Below are 27,280 nucleotides of genomic sequence, written 5' to 3'. Positions count from 1 at the left end.
GGTGCTGTTATTTGGTACTGCTATGTTTATCACTCCTACTGTCTTCTGGTCTATTACTACAATGTCCAGTTGATTTGCCAGTGCCTGCACCTGTGCATCTGGATATAGAAATCCCACACGATCTTAGCCCTGTTATCCTCTACAACTCACTGTGGACCCCACCTCCTCCATCTGAATTTGGAAGGGTCTAGGCCATATTCTGTGCAGTAGTTCCTATATACAATGCCAACCACTTTGGTGGAGCAGTTCCTGCATGTTACAATCTTACATTAATGTTGAAGTGTCTCTGAAGCCTCTTTTCATAGTCTGCATCTTGGGTCCTCTCAAGCGAGCTAGACCTCTGCTTCTATGGATCTGGAAATTAGTATCTGTTCTTGTGGTGATATGATCAGCGCTTCAATGCTTTTTTTAGCCCATCCCTTTACAGCCAACAGTAGGATTTTAATGTCAGCTACCTGTTGATGGTATATTCCATGCAGGGTAGCATCTTATAATGGCATTTCCTTTGCTTGGTTCTCCTCTTATGTTTTCTGTTTTGGGCATTCTCTTTCGGGCGTCATCTTACTGATATAGTCCTGGATTTTCTGGTTTTATTCAGGGTGGTATCTTTGACCCTCACCAGATCCTGCCAGCCCCCTATACTAGCTGGTGTACAATGTCTGGGTATTGGATTTGTGATGCAAACTGCTGTACATTGTGAGGCGCTTCAAGGTCATCAGCCTCCATGACCTCCTTTAGCCAGCTCACTATACAGGCAGAATATCTGATGCCTGGCAGGGCATAGGTGTTGATGGCATGGATCTTGTTCTTCCCATTAAGCTTCCCCTTTGGAATCTGGCTTATCCTTTGGCGATATTTAGAGGTTGCTGTCTTCCTTGCCTTCACATCCCATGTGTCTGTGAGATACCAAGTTACCTGTGGCTGGTATGTATGTCTGCTATGTGGTAGCTGGTAGTTCCATCCCAACAGTTTTACTTACCTTCCCTATGTCTATTATTATCTTGGCCACATTTCTCCAGTCTGAATAATATACCATTGTCCTCACTGTAGATCCTTTTCAGGTAGATAAGTGAGTCTATGTCTCCTTCACTCTTAGCATGTCATGGCCCAGGCTTAGGACTCAGATTCTAATCTGACATTGAAGAAGAAACTCCAACTGAATCTGCAGTATATCAGCTTAAGGAGAAAACATCCAAAAGGCTGGAGTGTCAGAGGAGGATGAGTAAGGGGAGAGGAGAGCAGAACAGAGAAGGTCTGTTAGGCTCCTTGCCAAGCACATAAGTAAGTCTTCTGATTAATGACAGCTGGTTGCAATCTTATAAGAATCTGCCCTGCTGGTGCTCATTTGCTGAAAACAATGGCTAACATCCAGCTCATCTGTGACATTTGTGTGTGGATTCTGCTTCTTGGACCGGTGATCTTTGGACTGGATAACAACCTTGACCCAGTTCTAAAATCTTAGTCTGATTCTGAATGATTCTTCAGTGCTATCCTGTTCCCAAAGCAAATCTTGTAGGCATATCTCAGCTTTGTTTATATTGCTGTGTTTGTTTCAGTACAAATTCTTCAGTCTAGTAGTAAACTGATAACCACAAGAAATTGTGTGCGTGTGTATGTGTGTGTGTTTGAAGCCTGCAGCAGCCCAGTATACAGCTTGATATCATCCATGTAGAGGAGGTGGCCGATGGTAGTTTTATTCTTGAAGTTCTATCCATATTCAATCCTTGCAACTATCTGGCTTATCTGAGCAGGTTCAAACCTATGCAGAACAGCAGTGGGAACAGTGTACCACTTTGGTATATATCACCCTTGATGGCCACTTGTGCAAATTGTGTTGAATTGGCTTCCAGTACTAACTTCCACAGTTCCACTGAGTTCTTGAGGAAGTTTCTTAATGTCCTGTTAACTTTGTACAATGCCAAGGAGTCACGGATCCAATCTGGCCTTGAGTCATAGACTTACCTTTAGTCAATCCAGGCTGTGCTCAGACTGGTTTTTTTAGACCATGAATCTTGGGTGACTGTATCTATGAGCAGGTGATGTTTTGAGCCTCTGGTGTTATTTCCACAATACATATTGTTTTTAAAGTTCACAATTAACTTCTAAAGTTTGCTTATCACAAGTCTCAGAGTCATCCAATAATATATATCCAGATAATAGTCAGTCAAGGATCTAAAATGTCTTTCTTCATCCTTTCTTATCTGATACATTGCAAACAATTTAAAATAAACCACCCTGTCATTCATAATTAAAATTTATACAATTCTTTTTCCTGTGATAGGTGAAAATGTCACCTCAACTTTATTCAATTTTCTATTTACTACAAACATTCATATTTTTCAATGTTTTAAAATGAAACAGCATCAAAGAAATATTTTTTAGAAGAAATGAGTAATGATAATTACTATGAGCAATGTGCTCATAGAAACACCATTTAAAATGAATGTTATTGGAAGAAGTATGCTGTCTTTTGACATCAGTCAAAAAACATTTTTCTTTAATTTGAAAAATAATTCAAACTATTTCTCCTACGAGGTTGACAAGAATTGAAAAAGGAATACAAAAGAAAGACACTGAAATGGACATTACTAAATAGATGGTTATAAGAATCAAATTATCTGAATCCACAAAGTAGTTACAACAACAATGTAAGTATAACCATAATCATCTTGGGGTCATTTTAAACAAATATAGCAAAAGTAAATTATACCTGAGCAGCAGAAAAAGATGATTACGCATGGCCTTAAAATGGCAATGTTTAATGGCCTTAAAATGGCTAAGTTCAAAGTATAGTAAAAGATGATGACACACAGAGGAATCATGTGGATATTTCTGTTTGGATAGAAGAACAGAATCTTGTCCAACCACTAAGTCAGCAGAGCACATACCTTATTGGACTTAATTCATCTATTTGCAAAATCCTTCCCAACAACTCTGATTTTTATTTCATTATATATTTACATATACAGAAACAAAAAAATATTTTAAATCTATATACCTGCTATGTGTTACATAAACATACAAAAATACACCTTTGGTGTAGCCTCATGAATATTCATCTATCTCAATGTCTAGTGTTACTTTTACCTTCTTTATGTAATTGGCAAACAATTACAATGTTTAGTATCATATTTAAAACCACTATTCAAAACTTTTTTAATGCTATTATAAGTTTTTCTTTTGCAACGTTTTGTGCATAAAAATAAAAGCACTAGATTTTTATTGTTGCTGCCCTTTTTGTTTTGTTCCACTTTGCAAAGACCTTTTGGGACACTAAGCCTGCATTTACCATAATACGGATTAAACTGCCTTTGTCCTACTGCACTGTGTTTGTTAGCAGGTTAGTCTTTTTACATTCTTCACAGCCTGCCTGCAGCTTACCCTTTAGGCCTCACAAAATACTTCTGTGGATTTACAAAAATGCCAGAGTGGTCTTGGGGTTAATTGGAAGAAAAGTGAAGCCTTTAACACATTGACTCATTAAACATTTAGCCCACTAAAATCCACTATGCTTGGCAAAGAAAAAAGCTCTGTGAAGATTTTAACAATAATAAAGTAGCAACGTAGCTGAAAATAATGACTATGGTTTGTTCTACAAAATGGAAAAGGCTTAATTTATCTGTAACAAAAATGATTGGAAGACACAAAGAAACATTCCTATCTCAACTCTCTAGCACCTATCTCAATGTCCTGGAGCAAGAAAAAGATTTTAACACCTTGTTAACCAAAGATACTAAACAAAATGCTTAGAGCAATGTTTTATAAGTCAATCATGTAATTTGTAGGTATCAGAGAACAGTGTGGATCTTCTTGATTCAACCTCTCTCAAGGATAGGAAGAACTTATTGCGATAACTTGTTAACTAAGGATTTTTTAAAAAGTAGTATTTTGTTTTATTATTCTTTATTTAATATACACTTAATTGTAAAGCAGATGTTTTATATTAAGTAATGTTAGCATTGTTTGGCATGCTCCTAAATGTATTAATTTAAAATATTTTTAAAATACAGAAATAATCCAACAATTTTGCAAAATAGAATTGTATCTTTATTTGTTAAACTACCATTTTCAGGTTAAGCTGTGAAAGGGAAAATACCATCACCTCTTGCCACACAAAACAGAAGTTGGGGAGAGGGACAGACTGCTTCATAGCTCCAGACCTGCATTAGAAGATTAGATGGTGTTTGTGCAAAATGCAGATAACAAAAGCAAGAGTGAAGAAAATTAAAGAGACAGCTAAATTCCAGCAACAAAATGGTTAATGAATGTGAATCATTGTACCTCTTATTCTAAGAGTCTGCTATAGTGTGAACAGCGCAAACATCAGACAAGGTAAGATTACTGACCATTATCTCCTTAATTTTCTCCGCTTTCCCTCACATTCCCTTTTGCTATCAACATACTATTTCCAAAGCTTCACTTCTGCTAAGAAGTAAACTTTCCATAATCCGTCTATTATTGAACCTTTAATTGGATTGGGAGCAGGGTGGTGTATAAAATAGGCTCTATTCAGTCAAAAGGGCTGTAGTTTTAGGGACTCAAAGGGAAAAAGCTTTGTGAAAGAAAATCCACAGGGAATCAAGGATTAAAAGGTGGCTCTACTGAACTCATCAGCTCCACGACACATAATGAATTGTTTCCTTAAACAGGTAACTTTCTAAATAAATGGACTCTGAAATATAACTGGTATATCAAAACACATAAAAATAAACTGAAAATAAAATTGGTTTAGCAACTAATATTCCTGTTGCTAATCCCAACTTTTAACAATAATGGAGCCTCTTACCCTTTTAAATAAACACTTAGGCCACAGTTACCAGGACTTGGAGACAAAATTGTAAATGATACAATTAAATTATCACATTTATACACAAATGTCTTTCTGAAGTCAATTTAAAGCTTATATCCACAGCAGAGATTTCAAACTAAACATTCATAGAAGATCAGACAGAAGATCAGAAGAACATAATGTTCGATTTTTGCTTTGCAGATTTTGTCATGAAAAATTAACTATATAGTAGTATACAAAAATTACTGTTAAATTTTAAATGATTCAGTGAAGTTCAAATAAATGTAGAGACTGTAAGAATAGGTTATAAGTGCCAATTCTTGTACAGTCTTCTCAAGTCTTAACCAGTTTTCTATAATGGAATAATATTTGACAAATGGCAGTCCTTTTACATGACATGCAGAAGTTACATTGAAAATCTATCTTCATTTTAAAATCAATCAAATATTGCAAATCAAATAATGGTTGTTCAATTAAGAAGTGGGGAAAAAAACATTTAGGAAGAAAGGAAAGGAAAGACAATGATAAGCTACTTCTAAACTGCTGACAAGAAAGCAAACATGTCCATTGAACTTGACTAACATTCATAGTTTTCTATGAAAAAGTAAAACAAAAGCAGAACAAATGTTTCAGAAAAAAACCATTTATCATATTCTCTAAAGTATAACTTATTTGCTCTTCACATACTTTCAGCATGCTTAAATAGATTTAAATCCATTTAGGTATTACCTTATTTAGAATTATTTTACTGGATGTTATTCTATGAGTTCTTTTGCCACAAATGTGTCATTATAAAAAGATTGTAATTCTGATAATGAATACCATGAAGGTGTCCAAGCTACAGAGATGAGAATGCAAATCCATAATTCTGCAGTACTGTGACACACAATGTAATCTATGCTTCATCTAAATCCTATTAATACAGTCTGGTTAAACAAAAGTGCACTGTGTCATGTACTATTGGAATTATTCAGACACCTTCCATTAACTGTTGGGGGGGCGGGATGAGAAGCTTGGACTTTAGTAACAGGGGATACTTCCTTAAGCAGCAGCGACATGAACTGGACTTTTCCCTGAACAGGTGATCAATCCTATATATCGGACTGGTATATTGGCCCATTCTCTGCATAGTATTGCTTCAATTAATTTGTATTTTGGGGCTGTTTTTGCATGAATTCCTCACTTCACAACATGCCAGTTGGGTTAAGGACTTTGATTTGGTTATTCTAAAATAAAAATATTTTCTGTTTCAGCCACTTGTATATTTAGGATTATTGTTATCCTGCATGATCCATACTTGCTTCAGTTGCTTACAGGTTTAGGAGCATTGCTGTGCTACATGATTCATATTTGCTACTGTAGAGTTGTGCTGATTCAATCCAGAATTAATTCTTCCTTAAATAATTGCAGAACTCTCTGGATCCTGAGTTGCAATGGTTATTTATTTTGCCAAACTTCACTATTGGTATGAGTACTTTTACAGGGATATAATCTGTGCATGTGTGTTTTTTCTCCTCTGAACAAAACATTTCTCATTAATGCCAAAGAATTCTCATGTCATCTGTCCACAGAATTTTGATCCTCCCGAATCATTAGGTAATCTTTGGCAAACTTGAGACAGGCTACAGTATCTTTTCCTCCTTGATATTTTCCCATGCACACCCCTCTTGTTCAATACTTTCTTGTTTGAACTCATAAACGTTGAAGCTGACAATTCAAGTGTGGCCTACAAACTCTTTGCCATTACTCTGTGTTTCTTTGCAACCCTCAGGAAGACTCCATTATAAAATGGTGACAAAAACCTGCTGTGTCTAATGTAAGGAATTATAAAGGAGAGTATTTGTAGCTCAGGGTTGACATGAGGGGTCCTTGGTGCTCTCTGAGCTTTCTTGTTTTCTTGCAGACATTTCACTACCCAAATTAGGTAACATCATCAGTGCTATGAATTATTATTTTTTCCTTGAGGATCTCTCAAACTCACACATAATTATCATCTCAAATACCGGAATATTTAACAGAATGCTCATTCCATGGCTTCACCTCTTTCAACAAAGACTAGTTTTAATGAAGGCATGACATAGTACACTATTTTGGATATTGTTTGTTTAACTGAAATCTCTTTATCTATTACTAAATCAAATTATAATCCCACTGTAGGTCACAGTATTACAGGTCAGAAATAAAGCTAAAGATTTTTCAGTTATTTTTGTCAGCATTATAGAACAGTTTCCTGATATCTTAATTTACTTGAGTCTGTGAAAATGCCATCTTCACTCTAATGCAGGTATTAAAGTTAATGCTTTGATTCCATAGCATGTTTATAATTTAGTGTTACTTCATTATGTTAGGATATTACTTGCGGCAATTCCACAAGTTGTTATGCTACAACATGGGTGACTGATTTTTCATTCCCAATGGTCACATGAAGCATTGGTGAATGATGATTAGCATATGCATACATATAAAACCTACACAAGAGTTATTCCTAATAAAATGAAGAAAGGCAGATTTTTCCTACGTCAGCAGGGCAGAGAAACCTTTGAAAAGTCAGCATTATTCTGATGACAACAAATGTGAGCCTACATGTCAGAGGCTCATTGCTGGTTGGATAGTTCTCATTGCTGGTTGGATAAGGAAGAACTTACTGCATTCCAACAGCACAATCACATTCATCTTATTCTATTAAACACCTATTTGGCAAATTGGGTAGAGCACAATAAACTGAGGGATAGAATCAGTGAGATTAAAGATTTAATTCCAGTTCCATCGTTTTTGCAGATATATTTGATTTTGTTCTTCAATAGTCACTCCTGAGGCCCGCCCACAAATGGAAGACCTTCACTTAGTCTCTTCAGCTGTGACTGAGAATCTACATAGACATTTAGTCTCTTTAGCATAAAAATATATAGTACCCCAGACAAGATTGAAAAAATTGAAAAACAAAGCATTGGGCATTGTCTGTTTACCACAACTGTATACCAGATATTATCCCTATTCTTGCCATTGCTCATGGGCTACTTAATGTCCATTTAAATTAGTCAAATAGGCAGTCAATATCTGTATCCATAAAACATTCAAGCCAAAGTTCCAAATTTATTCCCAAAAATAACCACAAGGGAGAAAAATGAGTATCATCTTTGAATCTGAATCAGCATGTTTATTTTAGGATTTGAAAAATAACTAGCAGCATACAAAATTATACTATAGATTATTACAATAGTAATAATGACATTACTGCAATGATTATGACAGTGATCTAATGTAAGTATGTTTCAGAATTCCCAACAATCCCACTGTTGGGCACATACCAGTCATTGTATTCTGCATTTGTTGGCTCATGTTTAGTCATGATATCTTTTAAAGGAAAAAAAAGATGGTATTTACCAATTCTGGATCTCTAAGATCTAAACAATTGCATTTGCATCATGACATTTCAAATGGTTGCTTTACTAATGCCTTCCCAGTTTTAGTTGTGAAATTAGTCTTTTGTGGACACAGGCAATCCTCAACTTACAAAAATTCATTTAGTGCAGAATCATTCATCAGTTACTTCATTCGTGAGTTTGTTTAGTGATCGTTCGAAATTACAATGGCACTGAGAAAAGTGACTTATGACCATTTTTCATACTTATGACCATTGCAGCATTCCCATGATCACATGATCAAATTTCAGCTACTTGGCAATTGACTCATATTTATGACAGTTGCAGTGTCCCTGTGTCATGCAATCACCTTTTGTGACCTTTTGACAAGCAGACATTCAGGGATTCAGGTTTGCTTAACAACCATGTTACTAACTTAACAACTGCAGTGATTCACCAAACCACTGTGGTAAGAAAGATTGTAAAGTGGGGCAAAATTCACTTATCAACTGTCTCGCTTAGCAACAGAAACTATGGGCTCAATTGTAGTTGCAAGTTGATGACTTGTTATCCAACCAAACCATAAGCATTTTTCTTGGTTTTAGCTGTGGGATTCAGGCACTTATTCAGAATCCTGCCATTCAGGTCTCCTACAGTGCTGAAAGATTTCACCAGATGTGCCCAGTCTGTGCTTATCTATCTCTGGCTGTAAGGAATCCATGTATATCTGTGTTTAGACAGCTGACTCTTTGCAGATTTCCCCAAACCCTACTTACTTTGAGATGTCAGCACCATCATGTCTTTCCTTTGCTCTTTGAAAAAAATCTTATCTCCATCTTTCCTAGCCCAATCATTTCATTGGATTATTCTTAACTCTACCGCAGCAAGATCGTACTTACCACCAGAAAGAACAACACTCCCTATCCTCTCACCAGATAAGTTCATCTTTGCCAGCATTCTGTGGTATGAGATATTTAGAAGATAGTATACAGCAAGAAGTACTGCTGTAGTTCTATTTGCAAAACTCAGCATGACTGGAATTGGCTCCTCACAGTAGGCTGCCCAAAATATATCAACGTTCTTTATAAATTTTCTTTCCTTATTATGTTTTGCTATTCTCTGGCTTGATCTGTAGCAATCTACAGCAGAGTTTTTCATATATGTTTCCCTCACCAGTCATCTAGCTACATGGATGTCTCTGTGCCAATAATTTTATTAAAAAGTAGATAATATACAGTATCTCACTGGAGAAAAGTCTAATGCTGGGAAAGATTGAGGGAAAAAGAAGAAGGGGACAACAGAGAATGAGTGGAGTCACTGAAGCAGTAGGCGTGATCTTAAATGGACTCCGGGGAATGGTAGAGGACAGGAAGGCCTGGAGGAACATTGTCCATGGGATCGCGATGGGTCAGACATAACTTTGTGACTAACAACAACAAAGATAATATATATTGATTTGGACTTTCTTGTTTCTATTATATAAGTGAAAATGTACATATATCACTAAATAATACTATTAATAATTGCTTTAAAACATCTGAATTGTACTAAATTTTTGTATTGGTCTCAAACTTAAGATTGTTCAGTATCATATTCTAACAACCCTGCAGGACACAATAGGTAATTCTGGCCTGTACAGGGAGTCAACGATACAAGACTAGTTCATAAAGTTCTCTCATGCTTGCTGAACAGATAGTTTTGCTATCACTTATTATTTGCCTCTAAATACAAAATATAATACACCAAATTCTGCAACAGAATAGGCTATGACATAAGGGATATGATCTTTCAGTACTGGGTCAAGCTTCGATTTTATAAGTATACTATTTCTCTTCATAACAAAGGTAGTACCATTACTATGTTTCACATCCTTTTATACATTCAGTTTTAAGTACATTCCCTAATGTATGTACTGAATGCAATCTTTGAATTGCTGCTATACAGGTGATTATACATTCTTGAAAAGCAATACTGTACTTTTGAGAAGGAATCTGTAACTAGATAGTCAAGTCTGCATTTCAAAAATTTTACTATTCAATACAATCCTTTAAATGCACTATATTTCAGAAGTATTTCAAAATTAAGGTAGCTCACCCTCCTCCCACTCCCCATTAGTACATAGTGACAGTGAACATATAAATCCTACATTGTGAAACAATGGTGATAAAACAATTGGTTTGCTTGTTTCTTTGGAAAACTTATATGCTACCAACTTCCTTAATATTCTGGGGCGAAATGAGATAGAAATAATAATTAAATCATAAGTAAAACAAAACTGTATAAAAATCTGGGTGAATATGTGTTTAATTCCTTTAATTCCTTTCTGAATTATATGAAATATGGATAGGATTTCATTGACAATTTGTTTCATAATGTGGGCCCTGGTGGGGAAAACATAATTAGTCCTGATATAAAATGTATCTATGATAGGACATGCAATGTAAGCTGCCATTGTAAGTTCTAAGGGTGTGAAGTAGACTATATAGGAGCAGGAAGTCCCATATGTACCTTGCCTCAACAATATAAGAATTTATTCTATTCACCATTGTGAACACCATGCATTGGTCTTGCAGCTGTTCCTATGGGTGTACTCCCATCCTGAAATCCAGACAATATAATCATAAGTCCATCTTGTCTGTTAATTCTAATTTCTTGACCCAATCCTTTATATATCTTGAACAGATTCAGACATCCAATTCCAAGCTTTCAGGAAAAAAGACTCAAATCTGCAAAAGATGCTCCACAAAAGCTTCATAAAATGTATTAATCAATAATTTTCATGGGATACCACAGAATAAACATGATCATTTAGCAGAAGTTTCCCAATATCACTTTCTGATAGTATCTGGAAAAAATGAATTCACTACAAAGTTAAAAACACAATTACCGTAGCTAATAATTTGATAAGAGCCGCAGTGGTGCAGTGGTTAGAGTGCAGTACTACAGGTACTTCTGCTGATCACTGGTTGCCAGCAGTTTGGCAGATCGAATCTCACCAGGCTCAAGGTTGACTCAGACTTTCATCATTCTGAGGTCTGTAAAATGAGAACCCAGATTGTTGGGGGCAATATGCTGTCTCTGTAAAACTGCTTAGAAAGGGCTGTAAAGCACTGTGAAGCAGTATATAAGTCTGAGTTCTATTGCTATTGCTAATACCCAAACCAATTCTAGCCACAGTTTCCCCAATCTGCTAACAAGATACTATGGACACTGGTATCAAAAGCCACTGAGATATTCAGTTTCATTCAGATAGCATGCCCTCATTGTTTCTGCTTACATTCCATTTGTCATGTGACTATGGCTATCTTCATATCAAATCTGGATCTAAATCCAGGCTAAAAAGGATCAAGATTTATTTTATTACAATTCTCTCAGAGATGCAGGAGTGTTTTTTTTAACAGCTTAGTTTAACATGAAATATTGGACATCAGCCAATAACTGTTAAAACCAACCATGTATAAAGATGGTTTCTTAAGCAACAGTCTCATCACTGTCTGCTTAAGGTAGTGGATTCCTGCAAGGAGGATTTATGTACTGGTTGCTCATGAGTAAGAAAAATTTTGAGACTTCTTATAAACAATGGTAGGAAAGAATGCAGCATCCAAGTATCTGCACTGATTAAAAAACTTTATCTACTTCCTCAAGAAAAAAAAAATCTGAATCATATAGCTATTACAGACTATTTAATAGGTAGCCTAGATACCATATTGCTTAAAACAATTACATTGTGCCCAACACAAATCTAGCAAATTTCTTCATAAAGAATTGCAGAAGCATTTTCCACTGATAAATTCAAGCGCATACGATTACAGAATCTATTCTTATTCAGTAAAGTTAAGTATATATTATCATTGAACTGAAGCTTTCCAAGAGTGGCAAAAACATTAAAATGCCATTCCACAATACTACAAGCGCAAATGCTGATTTATGCAACCTGTTTTAAAACAACTGACCATTTTATAGAAAGATAATATGCTTGCTGTGTTTTTTAGTTTCTATTCAATTTTAACTTTAGCTTGTCCTTACAGAATATTACTGTATTTAAGTTTATTTTGCTTTATGCTTAGTTTTATTTATTATATATTTTAACATTTTAATATAGCAGCAAGAATGGGAGAAAAAAATACATGGCTTACTACAAACACTCTAAAGCAAAATATACTTCTGAATAAGTTTTTTATATATATCTGTTTAGAATGAAAGTTCAGCTTCTACCTCTGTATTTTCTTGCTCATCTTCTCACTACAAACAGCAAGTAAATTTCCCTTTTAAATATACAGGCTGAAGTAAACCCTGTTTCTGAAAGTAAGATTTATGGAACATTAACAAAACCATGAACATTCAACTGACTTTAAATATATCCAGACGCACAGTTTGCATTCTCAGTTCTCATGACTCTAGAAGAACTACAAATAGAAATACTCATTTTTAAATCTTTCAAATGTTTATATCAATATATCAATTCGATCTATCACTTTAATGATTTACCTCTACTAATATGGCATAAAACTCTGAACAGAAAATTTTGCTTATTCCATTTATTCTATTTTGCTTTTTCACTACCTTGCAAGAATTCAGTACAGTAATCCTTGCATGCAAACAATAAAAATAGAAGAACAAAAAGAATGTTTCCTATGAGACTGAAATAAACAATGTTATGTACAATATGACATTTGTACTGTGCAGGAATCAGGAAACAGAAGAGAAATACAGAAGTACATATAATTCATGATATTTAAACTAGATTGTTTGACAGAAGAAAGAAACGAAGAGGGAAGCTTAAAAATATCTCAGCAATTTTACATTCACAACCTTGTAGAAGAAAAATCATTTTTTTAAAAAAATTGCCCTGTAGTAGTAACACTTAAATTTAATGATGGAGATGATCTTAGTCCCAATACACTTGATACCTCTATTTGCAACACCTGAAAGGTAAATGAGTTTCCAAACTGTGGACATAATTAAATTAACCATTCAACACTTATGTTTTCTATTACAGAAATCACACTGTTGTTAGAGAAGGCCGATGTCACAGTACAAATTACAGACACAAAGAATGATCACACAGTAGTCCTTGGCTTACATGTGAACACAATTTGGGCACTTGGCAACTGGCTTGCATTTACAACTAGTTGAAGTGTCCCAAGGTCACGTGCCACAATTTGCAACCTTTTTTGTGGATTTCCAGCAAAAGATGCCCATTGGAGAAGCTGAATTCATTTAACAACCATGTGATTCACTGTAAAAATTGTGGTAAAATTAGTTCCAACTTGAATTACAATGGAAATTCCAAACCCAATTATGGTTGTAAGCAGTGGTGAAATCCAAATTTTTTTACTACTGGTTCTGTGGGCGTGGCTTGGTGGGTGTGGTGTGGCTTGGTGTGGCTTGGTGGGCGTGGCTTGGTGGGCATGGCAGGGGGGAAGGATACTGCAAAATCTCCATTCCCACCCCACTCCAGGGGAAGGATATTGCAAAATCTCCATTCCCACCCCACTCTGGAGCCAGCCAGAGGTGGTATTTGCCGGTTCTCCGAACTGCTCAAAATTTCCGCTACCGGTTCTCCAGAACCTGTCAGAACCTGCTGGATTTCACCCCTGGTTGTAAGATGATAACTTCCTGTACCTGCTGATGTGGCAAATTCCATCTGTAATGGTACAACCTGAACAAGCCTTCTTATGGCTTACCTACATGTCTCGGGTATTTACCAGTATATATCTATGCTATATATCAAGTTTCACTAAAAAGCTATATTGACTTTTGACTATTGACTTATGACCATTCATTTATGACCATTAAAAAAATGATTTACAACTAGTCCTGCACTTACAACTGTCACAGGTTCCCATGGTCATGTGATCAAAATCCAGGTCCTTGGCAACTATTTACAATGATTGTAACATCCCAGGGTTATATGATCGCTATTTGTGACCTTCCCAATTAACTTTTGACAAGCAAAGTGAATGGAGGAAGCTAGATTTGCTAAACAATCATGATGATTCATTTAATGACCATGGAAAAAAAGACCAGAAAATTAGGTGTGATTCACTTAATGACTACTTCACTTAGCAACAGAAGTTCCAGTCCCAACTGTGGTTGAAAATCAAAGAGTAACAGTAACAGCTTTGTGTAATTAGCACATTTCCAGCATTTTTTAAACCTGAAATTAACCTAGTCTGGACATGCATCATATTTAGAATTTAGTTTGAAAAAGGTCCAAGTCTGGGTTTGTCTTACAGCTAGTCCACAACATGTGACTGTAATTGAGCTTGGAATTATGATAGTGAAACATTGAGGTCATTAAGCAATTCACTGTGACCATCTCCTGCTTTACAACCTTTCTTGCAGCAGTTATTGAGCAAATGCCATGGTCATTAAGGGAATACATTAAGTGGATCCATTTTCTCCAATGTGTGTGGGTTTTGTTTTGTTTTACAGAAGCTGAAGTAAACGCTAGAAATCAGCAAAAACCTTGAAAACAGGAACTGGTTGCGAGCATCCAAAATAAAATTATGTGACCAAGAGGGAGGGGAATTTGCGGTCAATGAGGTTGTACACCTTTTGGAGGGCGGAGTCTGTTGTAAATTCAAACTGATGCTAAGTGACTAGTTATTTAGTGAGGACAACCTATATTTGTCAGAGTCTAGTTCCTTTGTCACTATGTCATAAAGTATACATCAAACAGTATACATCATGATTACATTTTTTCCTTATCCTTATCTTTTCACAAGTCAAGGTAGAAATGAAATTGGAAAATTGTTTTCTATTGCTAGATATCTGGCAAGCAACTTGAAATGTAGCACCTAAAATAAGAATGAACACCAAAATGAGTGTTGGGCAAATTAAAGGTTGAATTATTTAGAACAAGTTAAAGGAAGGAGGACTTGAGCTTCCTACTGAATGTAGAAAGTCATAATGAGAAATATTTGTGATACTCTATTGCTACCATTTAAATTGAGGGCATCTTTGTTTATGCACCAAGTTCCAGTCCATGTTTATCCACACAAAGTTGCTAATAATTTTAGACATTTGCTAAAAATTAGCTAAAAATAAATTTAGGGAATAATTGTTTACACTGAATCTTTACCAATATACACATGAGTCCTTTCTGTTGTTCTAAAACCCCAAATCAAGACATGAGACAGCAATGAAAACCTAACTGTCAATCATAGTTTCAATGTAAAAGTCTTCCTAATGGGTTAGGAAGAGTTTCTAAGACTCATTTCTCTAAAATATATCAAATATCCCAACTATCAAGTCAGATTGCAGTAAGAAGATAAGATACTCAGGGAATGGGAACAGATATACTCAGAGGAAATAAAATTTGGAGGGCATAAATCAGATAGATTCCAAATAATTGATGGGATACAGAGACTTAAACAATGGAAGAATTATAGGAAAACAAGAATGCATAGCACAGAGATGACAGAATAGACACTAGGAGGAGAAAAGATTGATCTATTTAAACCTGCTGTACTTTTCATTATGAATAATCAATATATATATTAATCAATTAATATATAAATGTTCTCATTTTTAGAAATCACTGACCATTACCAAGGGACATGGTAATTCAAAAGGTTGACAAAAATTAAATCTTCAAGTGTATAAAACTACAAAACTGCAGTGGACCACTAGATTGTAGATCTGTATCAGGAAACTAAGCTTTCATACCTTGTGATAAACCATAGTTGGTTCACTAAAACGTAACTTGATTATTAAGGCAGACAGAGTGATAAAACATTACTTGCAAACAATAGTGGGCTTAGATAGAAGCCCAAAATTAAGAGACTTGCGGGATCCTAAATTGGATGGAAGAGGGACAAAGAGGTTCAGGATAGCCAAACCCTACAATCTCTCAGGATATATCTAATAGGTTGGAAAAATATAGTTTTAGTCTGGTAAATTTCTGCCTAGTAGGTGTAAGCAAATAAAGATTGGATTTCTCTAGGTAGTCTTTGAGCTTGGGGATGACAATATCACAGTATATAATTTAACTATAAATGTGACTTCCTTCTGCTTTCTAAATTTTCTGGTAAGACCTTTACCATAAATGTCAAGAGATAGGCCTTGACTTATAACCACAAGTGAGCACGGAATGTTGATCATGTTATTGGGGTTGTTACCATATGACTTGATTCAACTTTACAACTTTCCCAGGCATGGTTATTAAGCAATTGTGCAGGTTTTTCAGTGGAGCAAGAAGTGCCTCAGGCGGGGGATTCACCGGCACAGGCCATGCACAAGTTACATACAGGGTGCGGCAGCATGGAGCAAATGAAGTGTTGCCATAACTGCCCCAGCCTTATCTGGCAGCACAGCAAAAAGGTGCTACACTCAGACAATGCCAAAAACCTGGGAAACCCCCCACAGAGGGTCACAAAGCAGACTCCCCCTCCAGGCCAAACGCCCAGTAAGCCTCCATAGTGGAGGAGGGTAGCTTTGTGAAGGAGTAGGTGCTTCACACCGTTAAAAGTCTCTTGGGTGTTTGGAACTTTTAGAGGCAATTGCTTTGCATCTCACAGTGAAAGCTTACTGGGTGTTCAGCCCCCTGGGGGGGGGTGCTTTGTGCTGCGCCATTGGAACTTCGCAGGAAGTTTAAGGGCATAGATGGGGGGGAGATAGGCAGATGGAAGTAGTTGCAGCACCCCTGTGGCCAATCATAAGTGTGGACAGACTGCCAAGTGCCTGAAGTTTGATCATGTGACTGCAGGTGGGGAGCTGCAATGTCCGTAGCTCCAGGCACAGATTGTCAGTCCCTTTCTTCAGCAGTTACAAATGTTTACTGAACAAATGGTTGTTAAGCAAGAATTATCTGTATAGAAAAGCTCAAACCGCAAATGAAGGACTCCCTATTTAGAAAAACTCAAAAGCTCAAAGGACAAATGTGACTTATTCTATTATTTGCTCTAACACTACACATAAAATAACAGATATTTACACATAAAACGGACGTTGGTTACCTGAATGTCCCTTTTATGCTTGCTGAGAAGACATTCCTACGTCCGGGTTATCCTCACTCTGATTCGTTCGACTGAGTGCCAATCATTCTGTTGTGGCTCCGTTGCCTGAGCCTGGGCTATCGACAGATGCAGACTCTGAGAGTGAGGGAGAGGAGTTGGCAAGGCCTCCCTCTCCAGGACCCTCCTCTCTGGCAATGCCTCCAGAGGACACCGAAGGCCAAGAGATAGGCCCAGAGCCAAACATGTCCCCGCAGCCACAGGTGGACAGCGATGAAGGAGATAAGTGCTGGCTGGATCCTCGGCAGCGGCGGAGGGAGAAGCGTGCGCAGCAGAGGGGAAGGCATGCCAGAGATTAGCTGAGTCACTGGACCACACCCTACAGGGTATAAATGTGGGTGTGGTGGCCGGTTCAGTTTGTGACAAACAAAAACTAGAAATAATCCATGATCTCTGCGTTACTGGACTTCTGCCTGCCTTGTCAGACTGCATTTGGACTAATCCTTGTATTGTTGAAACTTTGCCTGCTTTATCAGAATGCTTGCAGTCTAATCTTTGTTTTGTGTGAGTAAAGTCTGAATTGGCAGCTAGCCACTGGGTTGCTGCCAGCTTTATCTTCAAAGATTTTGTCGTGTGGCTTATTAACTCCGGGCCGTCTGTGGGGGTGCGTGTGTGGGACGGAGACAGAACACATTCCCTCTGAAGCTGGTCATGCCATCCCTTCCGGCTTTCCAGCAGTCTTTTTTGCAAAGGCGATTACCACAGACGAGAGTGGACCATAACGGCTCGAATCACCAGCTGCAGAGGGAAACAAGAAAGGAAAAAAAAACCCACCAAGGCCAGGACAAGGCGAGATCACGGGCGGGACGGAATGTCTTTGCAGCGAGCATAAAAGGGACGTTCAGGTAAGCAACGTCCATTTTCTTGACTCACTGCTCAGACATTCCTACGTCTGGGATATACCCAAGCTTAAGTCCTCGGGGCGGGGATCGAAGCCCCCTCCTGGCCCTGGGGAGAAATAACTGATTGTAAGACACGTCTGCCGAAAGCAGCATCAGCAGAAGCATAAACATCCAAACAGTAATGTCTAACAAAGGAAGAAATCGAGGACCAAGTGGCCGCACGACAAATGTCATCAATGGACGCCTGAGTGGCCCAGGCAGCCAAAGTAGCAGCACTGCATGTGGAATGAGGCAGGATTCGACCTGGAACAGGGCCACCCCATAATTCGTAAGCCTTAGAAATACAGGCTTTAAGCCATCTGCCCACAGTCGCAGAAGAAATCTTCTGTCCTAGAGAGGAAGGCAGGAAGGACACTAACAATGCCTCAGTCTTCCGAAAGGGGTCAGTTCAAGTAATATAGTGCTTCAAGGCCCTACGCACTTCCAACGTGTGCCAACGTTTTTCTGAAGGGTGACAGGGATCCGGGCAGAAATTTGGAAGCACAATGTCCTGTGCTCGATGGAAATGAGTGTTAATTTTGGGAATAAATGCCGGGTCCAATCGGAGAACCACACGATCCTGATAAAACACACAAAGGTCACTTCTAACAGAAAGAGCCGCAATCTCAGAGACTCTATGAGCAGATGTTATCGCCAACAAGAAGGCCATTTTCAAGATGAGGTAACGTAGACTAATCGTACGGAGAGGTTCAAACGGAGCCGATGTCAATGCTTGCAGGACAAGAGTCAGGTCCCATGTGGGATACCGATGTATCGTCGGAGGTCGGAGGTTCGATGCACCTTGCAGAAAGGATTTGATCCGAGGATCATGGGACAAGGACTGCTGAGGCAGGGGCAATTTCTTGTGCGTCAACACCTGAGTCACCAGGTCCCGAATGCTGGACTGACGGTCGGGAGACAAGTAGACCACGGCTTGAGCAGAGTCTATTACCGCTCCAAGATGTAAGATTCTCGTTGTGGGACATAGGTGGCTCTTGTCGAGATTCAGGGTGAAGCCGTGGCGTTGCAGAATCTGAATCACAAGTTGTCTGTCCATGTCTGCCTGAGAGGGCGAAGACGAAATAATCAAAATATCATCTAGATAGCAAACCAGACGAACCGGCACCTCCCGGAGCAATGTCGCTAGAGCCGCTAAGAACTTTGTGAAGGTTTGCGGCGCCGACAAGAGCCCAAACAGCATTGCTTTGTATTGGAAGTGGTTGTTGGCAAAGGCGAATCTCAGGAACTCTCTGTGTGCCAGATGTATGGGCACATGAAGATAAGCTTCCTTCAAATCGATCGATTGCATGAAGTCTCCTTGGCGGATGCATCCCAGGAGCGATTTGAGGGAATGCATCTTGAAGCGGCGATACAATACATGCCTGTTCAGTCGCTTTAAGTTCAGAATTCCTCTCCAACTCCCGGAACTTTTTGGAACGAGAAACAAGGTTGAATAAAACCCAGTCCGTGCCTGACCTTCCGGGACTGGCTCTATGGCCTCTATTTGAAGTAGATGTTGTATTTCTAGGGCCAAGAGATGTCGCTTGGCTGGTTGAGAGGGCCAGGGGCACTGGAGAAAGTGATTTGGGGGAGTGGAGGTGAACTCCAAGGACAGGCCGCTGGTAACTGTGCGAAGGATCCATGCATCTGAAGTGGTAGTCTCCCACTGGTGGTAGAAAGCTTGCAGCTTACCTCCAATGGGAATCTGAAGCCACAAGTCACTTGCCTCGACGGGAATAGCGGTTGGAAGAGGCTCTGAACGGCCGGCGGAAGCTGGATTGACGTCTGCCACGGTCCCAAAAGGAAGCCCGGTCGGAAGCTGGTTGGTAGGAGAACGGTGGATACGAGGAACCACTGGTTCCTTGGTCATGACGAAAGGGCTGCCGCGGGTAAGGTGAGTATCGTCTATCCAGACGTCTAAATGCAGAAGGTAAGACTTTTTTCTTATCTCTATTTTCCACTAATACAGAGTCCAAAGAGGCCCCAAAGAGGGAGGAACCCTTATAGGGTGCCGCGGTAAGATGCCATTTCGATTTCATGTCGGCCCTCCAGTTACGTAGCCAAATAAGACGAGATGAAACCGTGGACGCCAACGCACGAGAGGCAAACTTAGCAGCGTCTAATGAAGCGTCCACTGAATATTCGGCTGCCGCCACAAGCTTAACCACGTCCTGGTGTAAGCGTACGTCCTCTGGGGGCAATCTGTCATGTAACTGACGGAGCCAGATTAGCAACGCTCTATTGAAAAAAGAGGCCGAGGTCGCCGCTCAAATGGCCCAGGCAATAGCCTGATGGGTCTTTCGAAAGGCCATCTCCGCTCTCTTGTCTTCGAATTTTAAACCATCACCAACCTCTCTGACAAGAACAGAAGACAAGGTAAGTCCAGCCACAGGTTCGTCCACAGTTGGCAGCTGAAACAAAGCGTCAATCTCCGGAGCTGAGCAATACAGCTTTCTATCAAAGGAATTTGGACCACTGAGAGAAGTGGGATGCTCCCACGGCTTTTGAATGACCTGTGAGAAAAGATCTGGGCAAATGTACAAATTCACACTCAGGTTTAGGCAATAGAAACAAATTGTCACTAAGATTAGTCTGAGTTTGAGACGTAGAAGGCTGTTCGAAGGCTTTCCCCATATTGGTAGCAGCTTTCGCCTTTCGTAAAAGCGATTTGAACAAGGAAGGTTTAAACAAGCCTGGAAAGGCCGGTTTTTCGGGTACCTCCTCCTCTTCTCCTGACAACTCGAAATCCTCTGGAAAGTCTTCCTCATGGACCGGCTCAGCCATATGTCCATAGGAAGAGGAGGAGGGCTGCAAAGGGGCCATCTGCATCTGGCAAGGTACAGCTGTGCTGCACTCAGAAGGAAGCATATAGCCTGTCTGTTGTAACCCCACCTGAAAAATATGCGAAATAACTTGTGACACCAAGGAGTTAAAATCCAGGACCTGAGAAGAAGCATGGCTTTCGTCGGCTTGGAGCCCGGCAGCCGTAGGTGTGAAAGTGGCTTCAGGTGCAGAACAAGACACCTGAGAAACTTGACTGGCAGCACCCGAGGAGCTAGGCCTGGGGGCCTCAAGGTTAATGTGGGCTGTATCTCGGGATACTGATGCCAAATCGTAGTGGGAACAAGTGCTCTGGTCAATAAGTTGAGATGGAACCGATGTGAGCTGTACCCGGTGATCAGAAGCCACCTCAGGAACATCAGAAGAGAGAGCCAGCTGTGCGTTACGTTGTGCCTTGGAGAACTGATGCTCCAATGCATTGTGCCGCCTCTGGGCATCTTTATCCATTACTGGTAGAGTCTTGGTGGCTCTAGAACCCTTAGACCCTTTTTCCTTTGGCCAGCTTGGGAGAGGGAGCAGATAGTGGGGATGGAGCCTGCTCCAGGTCAGATGACAGCTCAATATCAGACTTTTTTTTTTTAAACGGCAGATGCAGCAGTAATATGTAGGACTAACCAGGAAATTATTCACAATAGGTGATGAATACAAACATCTATACAGCTATATATATATAAAGGTTTTTTTTTTTGAATTAATCAAAACGAAGTCTGCCTGACAGCAAGTCCCCCACAGAAATAAAGGATGATATACTTTCCTCTTTTTTGAAGACCAGCACAATGACCAGCGCAGATATGGAAGGCAGGTCTAAACTGGACAGCGTCCAAAGCCTGCAGACTCTTCTACGCCCTAGAGAACCAAAACTCAGAGCGCAAATGGCAAACCGCGCCAATTCACAGAGAAAATGGTGGGCAGCAGTGGTGGCAAAATGGCGGCTAAAGAACCTCTGCAAGACGATAGCAGCAGACCGCCACGGCGAACCAGGTGGGATGCTGGGCCGTAAGATAGGAGCTGGTAATGTCACCAATGGCACGGCCGAAAAAGGCGGAGGTGGGATACCGCAGCCTCCGCGAGGCGCTTCCCTGCAATATGAGTATGTCAGCCGGCAGGGACTCAAAGGCCGCTAAATAGGTTGGTGAGGGCTGCGGGGCGAGCGAGAATGCTGTGCCAGCAACGCTGCGCCCGCAGCCAAGTAACAAAATGGCGGCAACAAGGCAGTCGCCTCAAACGGCGGCAAGGGAATTAAACACGGAGTGGCGTCCGGAGCCCCGGAGCACCTACTCACGACTCAAGCCGCTGGTAGATGGAATCCCATGTTGCGCAGCCCCTACAGTCCAGAAATAAAGATCTGAGGAACCGCAATAGCAGAAAAAACACTGGAGAAAGGCACTCAAGTCTGAAACCCTCAACTGAGTGAAAAAGACTGCTGGAAAGCCGGAAGGGATGGCGTGACCAGAGGGAATGATTGGCACTCAGTCGAACGAATCAGAGTGAGGATAACCCAGACATAGGAATGTCTGAGCAACGAGTCTGGAAAATAACAGATATTTCCAAGTACTTAAAACATAAGCAGATATTGATTCAGCCAGTTCCCACTTCAGGAGAACCGGTTGTTAATTTTCTGAGCAATTTGGTGAACTGGTTGTTGGAAGAAAACAATAGGGCAGAGAACCGGTTGTTAAATTATTTGAATCCCACCACTGGATATACTTATTGCTTTTTCTCATTTACAATGCAAAAAAAGTTAAACACACAAACTATAACATTTTAATGTTTTGAGTTTTTATGTTTTAATGTGGTTTTTATGTTATTTTGATTTTTGATTGAAAGCTGTCCAAAGTTAGTTATAATATGAGCAACTCAGTGGTGAGTTCTAAATTTTTTTACCACTGGTTTGGTGGGGGTGGCTAGGTGGGGGTGGGGGTGATTGATTGGGCGTGCCCAACGTGACATCACTCACGCACTAAGTCACATAAACCCCCCCAAGCCACGCCCACCGAAAAGGTGGCTAAAATTTTTGAGACTTTTTGAAACTTTTTTTTTGACACTCCGGCCCCATATCCAGGTCAGGACGCGTGGTGTGGCGTCTCGGCTTTCCCTCCATTGCCCTTCCTGGCCGAAAAGCGCCCCTTCTCACCTTTGACAGGCCTTCCTCGTGGTTGCAGCCGGAGCAACCCACTCCGCAGCTCAGGGCAGCGGACTCAGCTGCAGCCCAGATGAGCCAAGGAATTGTGGGGAGCCTCCCGTGTGTTGCACCCCCTCCCAGCCTTCCCCCCGCATCTCCGCACCATTTTCGGGCACCCAGCTTACTGGGCTTCCCCCATCCCTGTTGCGGCTCCAACAGCGGCGGCTTCAGGAGATGCTGCGGCATGGAGGTGCAGGCGAAGGCTGGGAGGGGGATGCAACACATGGGAGGCTCCCTGCAGTTCCTCAGCTCGTCTGGGCTGTAGCTGATTGAAGTGCTTTAGCAGCCATGAGCTGCGCTTTCCTCCAAGTCTCACAGAGAGAAGCACCTGTTACCCACAGTGCTTAGAGGAAAGCACGGCTCATGGCTGCTACCGGGCTGCCCCAGTCCCTATCGCAGCTCCAACCGCAGTGCCTTCGGGAGATGCTGGTGGCACAGAGGTGCAGGCGAAGGCTGGGAGGGGGGTGCAACACGCGGAGGGACAAGTCTGCTCCCTTTCGCCTCCCCACACTTGTTTACCTGTCCCAGAGAGCTCGGGCTACGCCTCCCTCCGACCCAGCCGCCTTCCTTGCTGGCGTCGCTTCTGAGAGAACTCTTCCGTCCTCGGCTGTTGCGAAGAAGCGGCAGCTCTGGGTGTGCCATGCCCGCTTCGTTCTCTTTGAGAGCCGCTTTACACCTTGTTTGCAAAGCGGCTCTCAAAGAGAAAAAAGCGGGTGTGGCACACCCAGAGCTACCGCTTCTTCGCAAAAGCCAAGGACGACTTCTGCTTGGAGCTCCAAGTTGGGGGGGGGTTGCAACGCCAGCAGCTTTGATGGGCTCCTTCCCTCAGTGGCTTGTTTTCTTTTACCTCGTCTAGGCGACTTTGTCATTAAAGCTGCTCCGCGCCTTTTGATCTTTCTCGGGTATGGAGAAAAGCGACCCTGTGTGAAGGGACTGAGCCTGCTGCTGAACTTGGAAGCCGAGAGGCTTCTTTTCCACCCAGCCACTGGCGCACAGCACCAGAAAGACCTCCAGTCGCTGCTGCCATCTTCGCGCATGCGCAGCTTTCTTCTCACCAGCTGAAGGACCTTTCGGCACCCTGCGGCCAGGCGGCTTAGAGGTTTCTTTGCTCCGGTCAGCTTTGGGTGGGTGAGTAAGCAGCGACTGGGGAACCGGTTCAGGGGCATGGCCTGGCTGCTGTTACTACCAGTTCGGAGAACTATTTCCTAAAGTTACTACTATTCGGTAGTACCGGGCCGAACCTGGAGCAACCCACCACTGGAGCAACTATATAAATGTTTTAAATAATATATAACAAATGTTTTCAATGGAAATAAACTACTGAACATTCTGTTAGAACAATAATTGCAATTCAATATACTTTGTTTTCTAAGGTATCCATCTTTCATTGCTACTTACTCCAACATTTCCCTTCAACAAAATGAAATGTTAATATAGTATTTTTCATATTATAATATTGAATCTAATCTACCAATGTTTTCTACAGCTTGCATAAGTCACAACTGATTGGACATGGTCCCTATGGACATGCCATTTCATCCAGGCTGGACGGTTCATTAGTCATAATTACTATAACTGTACAGCAGAGACTGCAGTTTTATCTCATCATACATCTTTGATAAAGCTGCTTCCATTTTTTGCATCATCAGCATGTAAAAATCACATTATTGGTGCCTTTTATTTTTCCAATCTGTGATTAACACAGGCTGTACTTCTTTAGAAATGCACATAACAGAAGCTCTCCTACCCTTAAAAAAAAGAAAAAAATAACACACCACAATCCTAATGTCATTCATGCTGTGACCACCATTTGAACTTTTTGTTAGAATCAGCTGCTTTGAGTACTATGAACTGCAAGAGAACAAAGAGATTCTGAGGATAATATTGCAAACAAAATTGAACACAGAGATGTGTATTAGCTGAATGCCTTGCAAATCAGGCTTAAGATATTTATGTTGTAAATTTGAATGCTGATCCAAATTAGCAGATCTTTGATGCGAGTTTAGAAAAGAGAACTAAATAGCAGCTAAGGAATCATAGCATGGGGATGGTGATAGAGAGATAAGAGAGAAAAGAAATAGAGAAAATAAAATAAAGCTTCATATTAAAAAGAAGACTAAAAAACTGAGTGCTGAAAGGTTAGAAAACAAGTGCTACTAAACTGTAATACACACACAAACACATACACATACACACACACTATAAATAAGCTTTGGATAAGTAACATTAGCAAATAATAACGATAATTTTCTTTTATTTGTTTTTCTTTTTAGGATGTTGAAGAAATCTTACAGCACAGTATGAACACACAGAATGCCACATAAACACACATAATTGGCAGCTTCACGTAGTACTGAGGCTACAAAAATCTCAAAGTAATTAGTACTGTCTGAATGCAATGACATCTGTGTTCTCATGGTTCTCTAGACTTGTCAAGCTAGCAAGAACTACATGAAAAATATGACAAGCATTGCAAATGCCCCTCTCTAAGGTCTCACTTTGGGAAAACTAAAGAAACAATGCCTTTCTTTGTGCCAATATATTTAAAAGCTAAAGTCTCAGCATTTGTAAAGGTTTTGACAGTTCTCTGCTTTAAGTGTGACAGGTTTATACAGAATATAACGAACGTGGAGATAAAAATAGTTCACAGGACTGCCAAGGCTTTGGTCAATTTGTTTATAATTTACTTTTAATCTGATCATTAATTTGGCTGATTGAAATACCCTGTCCTCTGCTGAAAAAAAGAGTCCTGCAAGTTTCTAAAATTGTACTTATAGGATAATACATTTGGGGGCATTCAATTCAATCCATATACCTTTGTTTTGAAGATGTGTGGTACCTATTCTTCACTCCTGTTCCTAGGCTGCTATAGCACAATGTTCAAATGTGTGTTGGTTCCAAGAAAGACATTAGTCATCATTAACAGAAGCACTGACACCATACCTAAGTGCCTTTCTACAATGACCAAGTGGCAATCATCTTTCTCTTACGCTGTCACTGCTGATTAGGGTTTTCCGTCATGAAAATTTAATTTGTTCCCTTTCTGCATCTCCTTTTGCAGCGTTAACAAAGTATGTCAGGGGCATATTGCAAAGACAGCAAAAGAGCCTGATCTGGAACCAGAACGATAGTCTTCTGTTTTTAGTTCTCTCAAGTTCTTAAATTTGGCCTCAATCAAATCTTTCCATTTTTTTACATTGATTAAAGGACTATTGAATTGTACAATATGCCTCTTTCAATCGACCCTAATACAATTATTTTAAAACTGTTTCCTAAAGATTAATTGTAGATGCTTACACATACAGAAAGTGATTTTTTTTTAAAAAAGAAAAGAACAATCTTTTTTCATGGTTATCCTAGCAATAAGATTTGTATCTGAAATTAGGACAGGAATACAGACATATACATTTCTTTGTTTTTAGTACTGTAAAATTATTTAACTTAGTTAATGAGATTTCAAAGCTTTAAATGGATTGCAGTTGTGAAAACAAAATAAGTAAAAGGCAGCCTCTACTTCTAATTTTAAATCATAGTCAAATATCTGTTTAAAAAAATAGTTCAGTGTTATGCTGGGTAAATTACCTTTTTTCAAAACAATTGCTATCTGATTTATTTTAGTATTTTACTTTAGATATAAGCAAATGCAACTTTGGTAATATATTTATACATTACCAAATGTTACACTTGCAACTACATTTCAATAAATCAGATAAAAAGGAGTAACAATAAAATTATTTCAATTTCAGCATTTAATTTAAACATGCTATTTTTTTTTCATTTCAGTCCAAATGTACTATGTGTTGTGTCCATGAGTAACACTGATGGGCTATTGGAAATTATTTCGACCTCTCTTTAAAAGCTGTCCTTGAAAATGGTACCCAAATCTTTATGAAATGTGTGGAAATGGAATAGGCCAGGATTTGGAATTCGGAAAAAATACGGGAAAGATGATACAATGGAATGTGTGGATGACTTTGGGAGACAAGGGGAACAGATGCTGCCCAGGAAATAATCCGATAAGAAAGAGACAGAAGCCCCCAGTAGAATAGTGGGCAAGAGGAAGTAACTTAGCAAGGACCCTCCCTAATTGTTCTGATGGTTAAAAGTAGCAAGGTAAATTTGTACCTTCAGACTTGCAAGATTATGTTCATGCACCCTTATAGTAAAGTAGAATTAACTCATCTAGTCATCTTTTCTAACTAGTT

At 39.7% G+C, this 27,280-nt stretch overlaps 1 protein-coding gene and 1 long non-coding RNA gene across 14 annotated transcripts in view; one reads left to right on the top strand and one right to left on the bottom strand.

Moving 5' to 3' along the window:
• LRBA (LPS responsive beige-like anchor protein) overlaps nt 1-27,280 on the bottom strand; it is a 359,129-nt gene that overhangs the window by 122,293 nt on the left and 209,556 nt on the right. The window lies entirely within an intron of this gene.
• Nucleotides 747-26,300, top strand: LOC117680152 (uncharacterized). Of its 2 annotated transcripts, XR_015729056.1 has the most exons (4): nt 748-924; nt 2,536-2,648; nt 4,073-4,332; nt 25,349-26,300. It is a non-coding gene; the product is annotated as an uncharacterized LOC117680152 (long non-coding RNA). The 2 variants fall into 2 exon arrangements; XR_004595550.3 differs by lacking the exon at nt 25,349-26,300 and having other exon boundaries at nt 747-924; nt 4,073-6,041.

This window comes from Pantherophis guttatus, chromosome 8 (assembly GCF_059756535.1).
Source record: "Pantherophis guttatus breed Tessera chromosome 8, ASM5975653v1, whole genome shotgun sequence".
NCBI classification, from domain to species: domain Eukaryota; kingdom Metazoa; phylum Chordata; class Lepidosauria; order Squamata; family Colubridae; genus Pantherophis; species Pantherophis guttatus.
Note: the sequence above shows the minus strand (reverse complement) of the source record. Positions and strands in the feature narration are given on the sequence as shown.